This window comes from Tupaia chinensis, unplaced genomic scaffold, assembly GCF_000334495.1.
Source record: "Tupaia chinensis unplaced genomic scaffold, TupChi_1.0 Scaffold000249_1, whole genome shotgun sequence".
In the NCBI taxonomy this organism is placed as follows: Eukaryota; Metazoa; Chordata; class Mammalia; order Scandentia; family Tupaiidae; genus Tupaia; species Tupaia belangeri.
In genome coordinates, this window is record NW_006159728.1 from 257,384 (window position 1) to 267,606 (window position 10,223).

Genomic DNA, 10,223 nt, shown 5'->3' on the forward strand with positions numbered 1-10,223 from the left:
TTTCCCTTCTCTTCATTATACAAACGAGGCCAGTGTCCAGAGAGCCTAAAAAATGTACTCGCACAGTTGGTTGCTGATCCAGGATTTAAAGCACAGCTTTGTTTCCTCTTTTGTGGCTCTGCTCAGTCCTGCAGGCATCCTTTTCTAAATACAATCTAGTTTTTATTTTTACGGTGCTTCTTAGTTCCCAAGACATCTGATTAGGCCAGCTGAAATCTTATTTAGCAGTGACATTCTTTTCTCTTTTCATATGAATTAAAAATGACCAACTGGGGAAGCTGAAAGAAAGCAAAAAAAAAAAAAAGCCAGGATTTTGTCATGCTAATGAAAGTAAAAAAGACATTAGTTTCTATGTAAAAAGAAAAAAATAGAGAAAGCATTTGAACTGAAATATTAATGATTCAGAAGGGACATTGGCTAAACTAAATACCATATTGCCATTTCCCAAGTTCCGAGGCTTCCGGAAGCCGTGGTAATAAGCACGCGTCCCTGAGCAGTTGTCAGGTCCTGAGGCCTGGTTGCCTCCATCCTGAGGAGTCCAGCAGGCCTGGGTGCTGGTCACATTTACCATGAGGGGACACACAGTGGGAGGGCAGAGAGGGGAGAAGGGGGACTGTGTGCATTCCCCCCACAGGTTTTTGCCTTAGGGCGTGTGCACTCTCCAGAAAGAAACAGAAACAGTGAGAGGGAAAGTAAAAAATCACATCCCAGGGGAGATGGCCATACTGTAAACCCCTCTCCTCCATTTCCTCCTGGGATCTTAGTCACACACACACACACACACACACACACACACCACACAGTGTGGGTTTCAAGCCACTGGGTCCAGGACCTGATCCCTGGTTGGCCATATGGGAGTTCAGCAACATAACCACTATGCCATCTGCTGGCCCCCATGGGTACTTGGCTGGCTTGACCATGTTTCTCTTCCCTAGCCATGCAGAGTGGAGCATGATGCTTGTCACTTTATGGGTGGGACAGGGATTTAAGCATGGAAGTATGGAGAAGTACCCTGAGTGCCATGTCACTCTTCCAGGGCCATGTGTATGGGCCATCCTCAAAAAAGAGCACTCAGAAAAGTCAACCCCAGGCACTGCTACGTGATGGTCAGTTGTTGAGGTTAGAGAGTCAGCTAAATTAATTTAGGAAAAAAAAATGAACTTCAGGCTACATGGACAAAGCAGAAATGCATTAAACGCACACACACACACACACACACACACACACACACACACAAAACAGAGGAGAAGGAAAGTAAAATGAAGCTGATGCTGGAAAAGCTTCCACATGCTGGTTTGGCCTTTGCCACTGGATAGCCACTCATTTAGTGAGGCAGTTTCTTGCCAGACATGGTCAACTCACAGCAGAGATGTGCCTGGGCCATTGGTGGGACTGGTCTGTTGGCTCATGACATTGGGGTTGGCCAACCCTGGAAGTCAAATAACTTCTCATCTGAAGCATTTTTTATTGGCATTGACACTTTATAAGTATATAAATTTATAGATTACAAAGTAATGCTATTATTTATGAATACAACGTGGAATAATGAAATAAAGCTAGTTAACATACCGTCCCTTCAGATACTTAATATTTTTTATGATGAGAACATTTGAAGTTTATTCTTTTAACAATTAAAAAAAAAACCTCCATATCAAATATTTTGTACCCTTCGACTATTATCTTCCCATTCCCCCATTCCCAGTCTCTGTAACCACCATTCTACTCTGTCTTTATGAGTTTGGTTGTTTTGGATTCCACATGTAAGTGAGAATATGTGGGATTAGTCCTTTATACCTGACATTTCACTTAGTATAATATTCTCCAATTCCATCCACATTGTTGTAAGTGACAGAAAGGTCCCTCTTATTAAAAACCGGATAGTATTTTACTGTACTGCTATACCGCCTTTTCTTCATCCATCCATCTGTTGATGAATGCAGGCTGATTCCATAACTTGGCTATTGTTGATAGTGCTGCTGTGAACATGGACTGTAGACATCTTTGACAAACTGGTTTCAAATTTTATGAATAAATACCCAGAAGTGGGATGGTTGGATTATATGATAATTCTACTTGTAGTCTTTCAAGGAACCACTGCATTGTTTCCGTAATTTACTGTACTGATTTACATTCCCACCAACAGTGTTCAAGATTCCCTTTCTCCACATTCTTGCCAACTTTTGATATTTTTCATCCTTTGGTAATAGCTACTCTGACAGGTGTAAGATAATGCCTAATTGTGTTTTTAATTTACATTTCCCTAATGATTAATGATGTTAAGTCTTTTTTTATATATGTTAAGGCCATCTTTTTAAAGAATTATTTTATTTAACTTGATTTATTTATTTCTTTTTCATAAGACCAGAGAGGGACATAGAGAGAGAGAGAGAGAGATTGAGAGAGAGAGAGAGAAAGTGAGAAAGTTGCCAGGTCCGGGACTTGAACCACTGTCAGCCATGTGGGAGTCCAGTACCATTAACCACCACTCCACCTGCTGGCGCCCTGTTGGCCATTTATATGTCTTTTTTTGAGAAGAAATAAGTTCACACATGCACAATAGACTGATTTTTTTTTATAAAGATGCCAAGGATATGCGATGGGAAAAGCATAGGCTCTCCAATAAATGGTGTTGAGAAAACTCGATTTCCACACACAAATGAAATTGAATGCTTATATTGGATCATGACTCATACAAAAATCAACTCAATATGATCAAAATATAAGATCAGAAATTCTAAAGCTACTAGAAGAAATCATAAGGAGAAAACACTGAACTCATCAATTATTTTTCAGATTTGACCCAAAAGTACAGGTAACAAATGTAAAACTAAAAATCTTCTTCAAAGCAAAGGAAACAAACAACACTATGCAGTGACAACCTACAAACTGGGAGAAGATATTTGCAAACTGTACATGGGATAAGTGGTTAATATCCAAAAAAGATGAGGAGCTCAAACAGCTCAATATGAAATAATAATAATAATAATAAACCCATTTTTTTAAATGGGCAAGGGACCTGAAACACTTTTAGTTTGAAGAAACCTCCCAGGACATTTGGGTTCTCCGAACTCAGTCTACAGGAGACCCCAGGTGTTTATCTGCTTCTCAGACCAGTACAAAGTGTGGTGTATATCACCATAGTAATGTGCGGTGTAAGCATAAAATCAAGCAAGATAGCAACCACCCAGGAAACAGCCTCGAAATGTACTGTAAAGGAGCCCTCCAGAGTAGGATACACTATGAAAATGTATATGCTTCCTGGGGCTGATATCACCAGAAACAAAGGCTTACATCTGAGAAGTGGAAAGAAGGTGTTTCAATCATATTATTTGACATAAATATTCATGAGATTGGATTGGTTCTGCTATAGCCCTGATCTCATCTTTGCCATTCTAGGTGCACTACCACCACTTGTTTGTTTTTTTGGGTTTTTTTTTTGTTGTTTTTTTTGGCACAGATTTTCACTATAGGGCACGTGCGCTTGCCAGACAGACAGAGAGAGACATAGAGACAGAAAGCGAGAAATCACCCCCCAGGGGGGATGGTCACGCTGCAATCCCTTCTCCCCCATTCTCCTCTCGGGATCTTGGGCACGCACGCACACGCGCCCGGCGTGAGTTTTAAGCCACCGGGTTCGGGACGCGAACCACAGTCGACTACGTGGGAGTCCAGCGACATAGCCATTACACTAACTGCTGGTTCCCTACCATCACTTGTTTTTAAAAAACGTGTAAGTGTTGAAATATTTTGACATATTGCTATTGTCCTATCATCTCCTTATGGTTTTATTACATAAACCAGTAGAAACTTGGATTGACACCTTGATGTATGTCCCCAAGACAACTTTGTTTATTTTTCTAATCCTCAAGCACATGAGAGCCTGATCATAAACCCCACGTGATTCCAGGGACAGAGAGAGTAATCCTGGGCTCCCACTACCATGTGGAAAATAAACACTCCGAGTCCTATAGCAGAAGGGAGCACACGCTTTCCTTAAAGACCGTATTTTGATGAGTAATTAGGCTTCGCAGTAGTTAGACTATCAGTGGCCTCCATTGTTTCATTGCATGGTACACTTTTCAGAGCAGTTGATTCCCAGCACATACGTCTGTGAAATAATCAGGAAGTATCATACTGGGTAAGTGAACCTCACGCTACACGGAGATGGAGTGGAACCACACCTAGCTTATAATTTTTGCAACTTGGCTCAGCTATTGATATAATTTAGCTACCTTCTGTGTTAAATGAGCCTTGGCAGTCCAGGGACTAAGACAAATTGTTTCTAAAGGGAAGTACTATTAAGTTTCCTCAAATCAATAAACTTTGTCAATAAACTTTGCGTATTCACTTTTAAATTGAGAGCTGCTGGTGCTATACTAATCTCTTATGAAGAATTCCTCTCTATAGCCATTAAAGTATGTCCCAAAAGTCACTTCATTAGTTTGTGGCTATATGCTAAAAGTGCAATTCTTTGAAAAGGATTAATAAGATTTCAAATGCTTCTTTGGTGTAATTAGTAAGTTAATATTTTGAGCATAGTAGGCTTTCAATCTGTATTTCTTCCTTTTCTCATTTCCTCATTCTCTCTTCTCTTTTTGTCTTCTGGGCAAACTGTTAAAGGTCTTGTTATAAAAAGACGTTGTCACCTATTCTTTTCCTGAAGTTCTCATGTATTTATTGGTCTTAGTGGTATATCAGAAACTATGGTAGGTAGGGGTTATAGATATAAATGAAATATAAGCCCTGTCATTTAGAACTCATAGCTGCTGTATTGCAAATTTTTATAGAGATTTTTGCTATAGAGCACCTGTGCTTGCTGGAGAGACAGAGACAGAGAGACAGAAAGTGAGAAATCAACCCCAAGAAGGATGGCCATACCACAATCCCTTCTCCTCCATACTCCTATCAGGATTTTGGGAACACACACACACATGCCCAGCACAAGTTTTAAGATGCCAGGTCTAGGACTTGAACCATGGTCAACCATGTGAAAGTCCAGTGCCTTAACAACAACGCCGCCTGCTGGCCCCATAAATTGTAATGCTCTCTAAATTTCCAGTACTGGAATATAAAACCCATTGTGCTGATAAGTATAGAAAACGGTAATGAGGGGTCCATAGCAACTGTGTTGGCTTTTGGAGGAAGAAGTGTTCGGGCTGCCGACGTGGCATGAATGAGACTTTGCTAGTTGGGAGGGAAGGAAGGTGAGGCTGGTGGAAGAGACAGCGTGTGAAAAGGTGTGGGGCCATGAAATGCCATGGGCCTGATGAGGAAGGAGACGTGTGTGCGCTAGGTCTGAAAAACACACGACTTAATTTTCTCCGCATACCCCTCTACACTTTATTTTTCATGCCCTCTGTCTTACGAGGGACACCTATCATGTATGTTTTCTGTTTTCCTTCTATTTTGTGTAGAAATCATTTGCAAAGGTAAGCTGCCGCTGTTCTTGCCCATGCTACCTTCCCCTTGCGTATTACAGTGTTTCTCGTGTATGGCTGTTCTGGTTTTAGTCTTGAGGAACTTGGATCCTGTTTTGCATAGTGGTGGTACTAATTTACGATCCCACTGACAGTATGTAAGAGTTCTTTCTTTACATCCTGGATAGCATTTCTTGCTATTTTGTCTTTTGATTTGATTTGCTAGAAGGCATATGTGCTTGCAGTGAGTGGGGTGGGGTGGGGAAGAGAGCACCGTAGGCTGGCTCCACGGCCTGGTGGGTCAGGCAGCCAGATAACACATGGCTGCACGTGCCGTTTGAATCTCAGACCCAGTGGCCTGAGAAACACACTGGGCTCGTGTGCATGTGTGCCCCAAGTCCCTACAGGCTGGAGAGAGAAGGGATGGCAGTGTGACTGTTCCCCATAAGAGATGCTTTCTCCTTTCCCTCTCTCTGTCTCTCTCTCTCTCTTTTGTGAGCACACACTCCCTCCAGCAAAATAAAAATAAAAATAAGCCCCATGATATTTTTATTTCTCCCCCTGATGATACATCAAAAACAAGAAATCTCCCCCTACCTACAATTCACCACGGTCAGGGGAAGTAAACTGCTGTCAGCCTACCTACCATCCACTGGGAACATTCAGGCTTCTTCATCAGGTCTATGGCCAATGGTAGGTGTTCACATCCCCCTCCCACTCTCTGGAACCCGGAAAGCATCATCCCCAGTCTGCCGGACTGAGGTGAGACCCCCCCTCCTTTGCCTTCTGGATCTCCTTGAGGTTTGGGGATTCAGACAGAGTCTGCAGCTGTTCTTGTGAGAATCAAGGAAGTGAGACCCTCTGAAGTTCTGAGCACGCAGTTCCCTGCACCTGTTTTCCAAGACACTGCCCCAGGAGCGTTCCCCTATGGTGCAGTGGCCACCATCTGGTTCTCTCATCCGCCCATGCTGAGGACAGGCGACTCCAGCCTCTGGATAGAGAAAACAGGTATTTGAGGAATAACTCCTGCAGGGTCAGAAGGCAAAGTCCAAGCAGCAGGGCAAAGGCCACTGGGGTGAGGGGAAGACACAGAATGTTATGTTCCTAGTGTATTTGAGGCCATCTAGCCTGAAGGAAAGAGGGCCCCAAATGTCCAGTCTGGACCATGGTAATCCAAGAATGTATTTCCACTGCTGTCTTCATCAACACTGAAATTTGTGGAAATTCTATCAGGATCTTGTTATACTGGATAATTCCTATCCTTCAGATTGCTACTGTACGCTTATTCTTCACTTCTTATTCTGTACCTTCTGGGTCTTTCGATAAGAAATTACAAGTGAACACATCAGAGTCTTCTCCTTCTTCCTCCACCTTAATCCAGTGTCCCTGCAACCTAGCTTTCGATAATAACTGAATAACATAAAGTTCAAAGTAAAGTTCTTTGCCAAAGGACCAAGAAAAATTTGAACTAGCTTTCTATATATTCATGTTCAGGCTCATTTACTCTGTCAGACTCTTAAGCAAAGGTAGAGTTGACATTCTTCTACAGAAAAAAAAAAATGACAATAGGACATTTCCCTGGGAATGTGTGCAAAAATGGCGCTCCAGAAGGGTTAAGGTTTTCCCTCAGACCAGTCTAGGTCTCCTGCAAGGACAGATATGTGAATATCCCCCGGAATTCCAAGTTATGAAGTATGGGTGTAGTAGTATTTGTTCCAGGAATTTTAAAAATAGATGCTCAAAACCAAAAATTTAAAATCATAATGAAACAAATAGGATTATGAAAACCTTCTGGGTAATATTCCAACCAAATTAGCTGCAAAATAAATCCAGATGTAGCTGACTGGTGTGGCCAGCTGTCTGGAATTGTCAAACACAAGCCCATTAATATAGAAGACACTTTAGTTTTATAATAAATGATCTTGTGCCCTTGTGTTTGGCAGAGATTAAATGGCAAGACCAACAGCTGACTGAAACTGCTTTTGAAATGCATCATTTGCAATGTATTATCAGTATGGGGGGGGGAGGTATGTCAAGTTGCCAAAGGTTCCCTTTCATCTCCTGTGTCTAGAGGAGTCTCAATTTTGCTCTGAAAATATGCTGAAAAGGAATATCACACAGTTAATGGAGGACTAGAGAGTGTACCCTCCTTTTTTTATGCTGGAATAGACTACACTGCTCTTCTGAGGTGGCTCCCCCACTGAGGTGTTTGAGAGATTTGACAGTCATTTTCCCAGACAGAGAAGACCCGGAACAGACCTTAGAATGGCAGGATTTCTTTCCAAGACATGATTTTTTTCTTACCTGTAGTTTTCTACTATTCATACTATATACCGAATTACCTCCACACAAGCAAGAGGGGACCTGAGAAAAGCTCAGAGCCATTTCCATCAAATTGCAAGAAAATGGGGCCTTCTGAGAATTCAGTCAGAACCCTCGCTTTCATGGTCTCACCAGATCCTGCCCCCACAATCGTACTCCTCAACCTGCTCCCATTTCTAGTCCTCATTCCGGAAAGGTGTCACGATGTTTTTTTGTTTTGTTTTGTTTTGTTTTGTGACATGGGTTTTATAATAACCGTAAGACCTTTTGTGAATTACTAACACGTCCATTATTTGTTCTTGCAACTTATCATCTGTACAACCTAAACAATAAAAAATAAATTTTATCAATAATCCTGTGTTATGACAGAATTCCAACTCTCAGTCCCTAAAATTCTGAAAATCAGTTTCTAAACGAAAAACCCCAGGTGTGCTAAGAAAGCAGGAAGTCTGAGGTAATTAGCACAAAATTCTAGTTTTTGTATTTGTTTCCTTCATAAATATTTCTTTTAGTCTCTTCTTAGAGGAGAATTTCAGAATATGTTCTGATTTGTAGAAGCTATAAATCATATGCTACAGATAAAACGGAATAAATGTGAAGTACACTTGAGTGCTGGAGCTAAAATTGTACACACGATTTATTTACATGCAAGAGATCAAGGTCGCCCTTGAAAAACTAGAGGGTTTTAGAATGATTTTTAAGGGGCTATTATATAGGGCTTCTGACTGTTGCAAACTTTAAATTCTGTCTCCATCCCACAAAGTCAGGGGTGGAGTGGGAAAGGGGTTTCTGAGGGAAAGGGGTCTCTGGAGAAGCTGAAGGTTAGATACAGACATGACAAGGAATTTCTTCTCCTGACAATCCACAGCCACGTTTTGTCTCACTCCTAACCTGGCTAATTGTTTTGTGATGCTCAAAGCCTCTTGCCTCTAATCCTCTTTTCCCTGAACTGTCCTTCCCAATCCATCCTGGCAGTACATGTAGTATTCTTTTTTTTTTCTTCTTTTTTTAATGAGAGCAAAAGAAGGAGAGTGGAAAAGAGAGAGAGAGAGAGTAAAATGGCATTTCGGCAGGATCTCACCCTTGCAGCCTCTGCCTCGGCCTCCCAGCTAGCTAGGATTACTGGCACATGCTGCTGCACCCGGCCTGTTCAGGCTGGTCCACAGCCAAGCCCCGGCCTCCCATCTGACTCCAGCCTCACACACAACACGCTATCACTTGCCCACCATAGTTGAGCCTGGCGTGTGCAGTATTCTGGACCCTAACCTTAGAGTTCTGCTCAGAACAGAGTTATTCTGTGCCTCTTTGTGTAGACTACGATTTCAATAATTCATTTATGTATTCAGTAAATATTTATCGGTATGCTCCTCTGGGCTAACCACTAAGCACAGAAACATGAGTGAGAAAAATCTTCATCCTCATGAAGCCACTTGTCTGAAATGGAGGGAGATGGGGAGCAGGGAGACAGATAAGAAAACAGGAAATAACAAAGCACTGGCCTAAGCTTCTGGCCGTGAACAGGTAGGGCCCTGAGGAGGACCAAGCGCAGGAGTTTTCTAGGTTTAGAAACTACAATACGTGCACACCACAGCCATGATTCCTGTAAAAGCTCTTTATTTTTTTAAAAACGGAAGGATTTGCTCCTAGCTTTTTGGGCTCTTTCACATAACGATGCTGGAGAAGACCCCCAGATCTAAAAGTGGCAGACCTGTGTCCCCTGGTCAGCACAACGCTGTGACTCCAGGGACATCCTCACCGTTTGGTTCTGGTGGTTGACAGAGTAAAATCTAATGCTCTACCAGAATCTGAGATTAATTATAGTGAGAGGACAGGCAGAGAGAGCAAAACACTTTTTTTTCGGTTGCGAGAGAGTACATGCTATTGTCAGGCAGAGAGGCTGAGAGTGGAGAAAGCTTCAGTGGGACACAGTCAGGCTGCAATCCCTGCGCCTCCATTTCTCCGTCCTGTTGGTATCTTGGGCATTCATGCATACATTTCTGATTTTTCAAACTACTGGAGCCTGAACTAAAACTGTATGGTTGGCCAGCTGCTTTGGGCTGTCAGGTGGCATGATGGTTTAAGGCACTTGATTCCCTCATGGCCAAACGTTGTTCAAGTCCTGGACCCGGTGGCTTGAAACTATCACTGGGTATATGTGTGTGTGTGTGCCCAAAATCCTAAGAGGAGAATGGAGGTGAAGAGACTGCAATGTAACCATCCCTCCTGGGGGGGGGAATTTCTCATTTTCTCTCTCTCTCTGCTCTCTCTGTATCTCCAGTGAGTGCATGTGCCCTGTAGCAAAATCTTATTTAAAAAAAAATTTTGGAGACCAGCAGTTGGCATAATGAACATGTCACTATACTCCCATGTAGTCGACCGCAGTTTGAGTCCCAGGCCCAGTGGCTTAAACTCACACCGGGTGCATGTGCATGCATGTCCAAGATCCTGAAAAGAGAATGGAGGAGAAGGGATTGTGGTGTGGCC

At 42.4% G+C, this 10,223-nt stretch overlaps 1 protein-coding gene across 1 annotated transcript in view; it reads left to right on the forward strand.

Moving 5' to 3' along the window:
* The window catches only part of HECW1 (HECT, C2 and WW domain containing E3 ubiquitin protein ligase 1), a 321,373-nt gene that overhangs the window by 120,102 nt on the left and 191,048 nt on the right, over positions 1-10,223 (forward strand). The window lies entirely within an intron of this gene.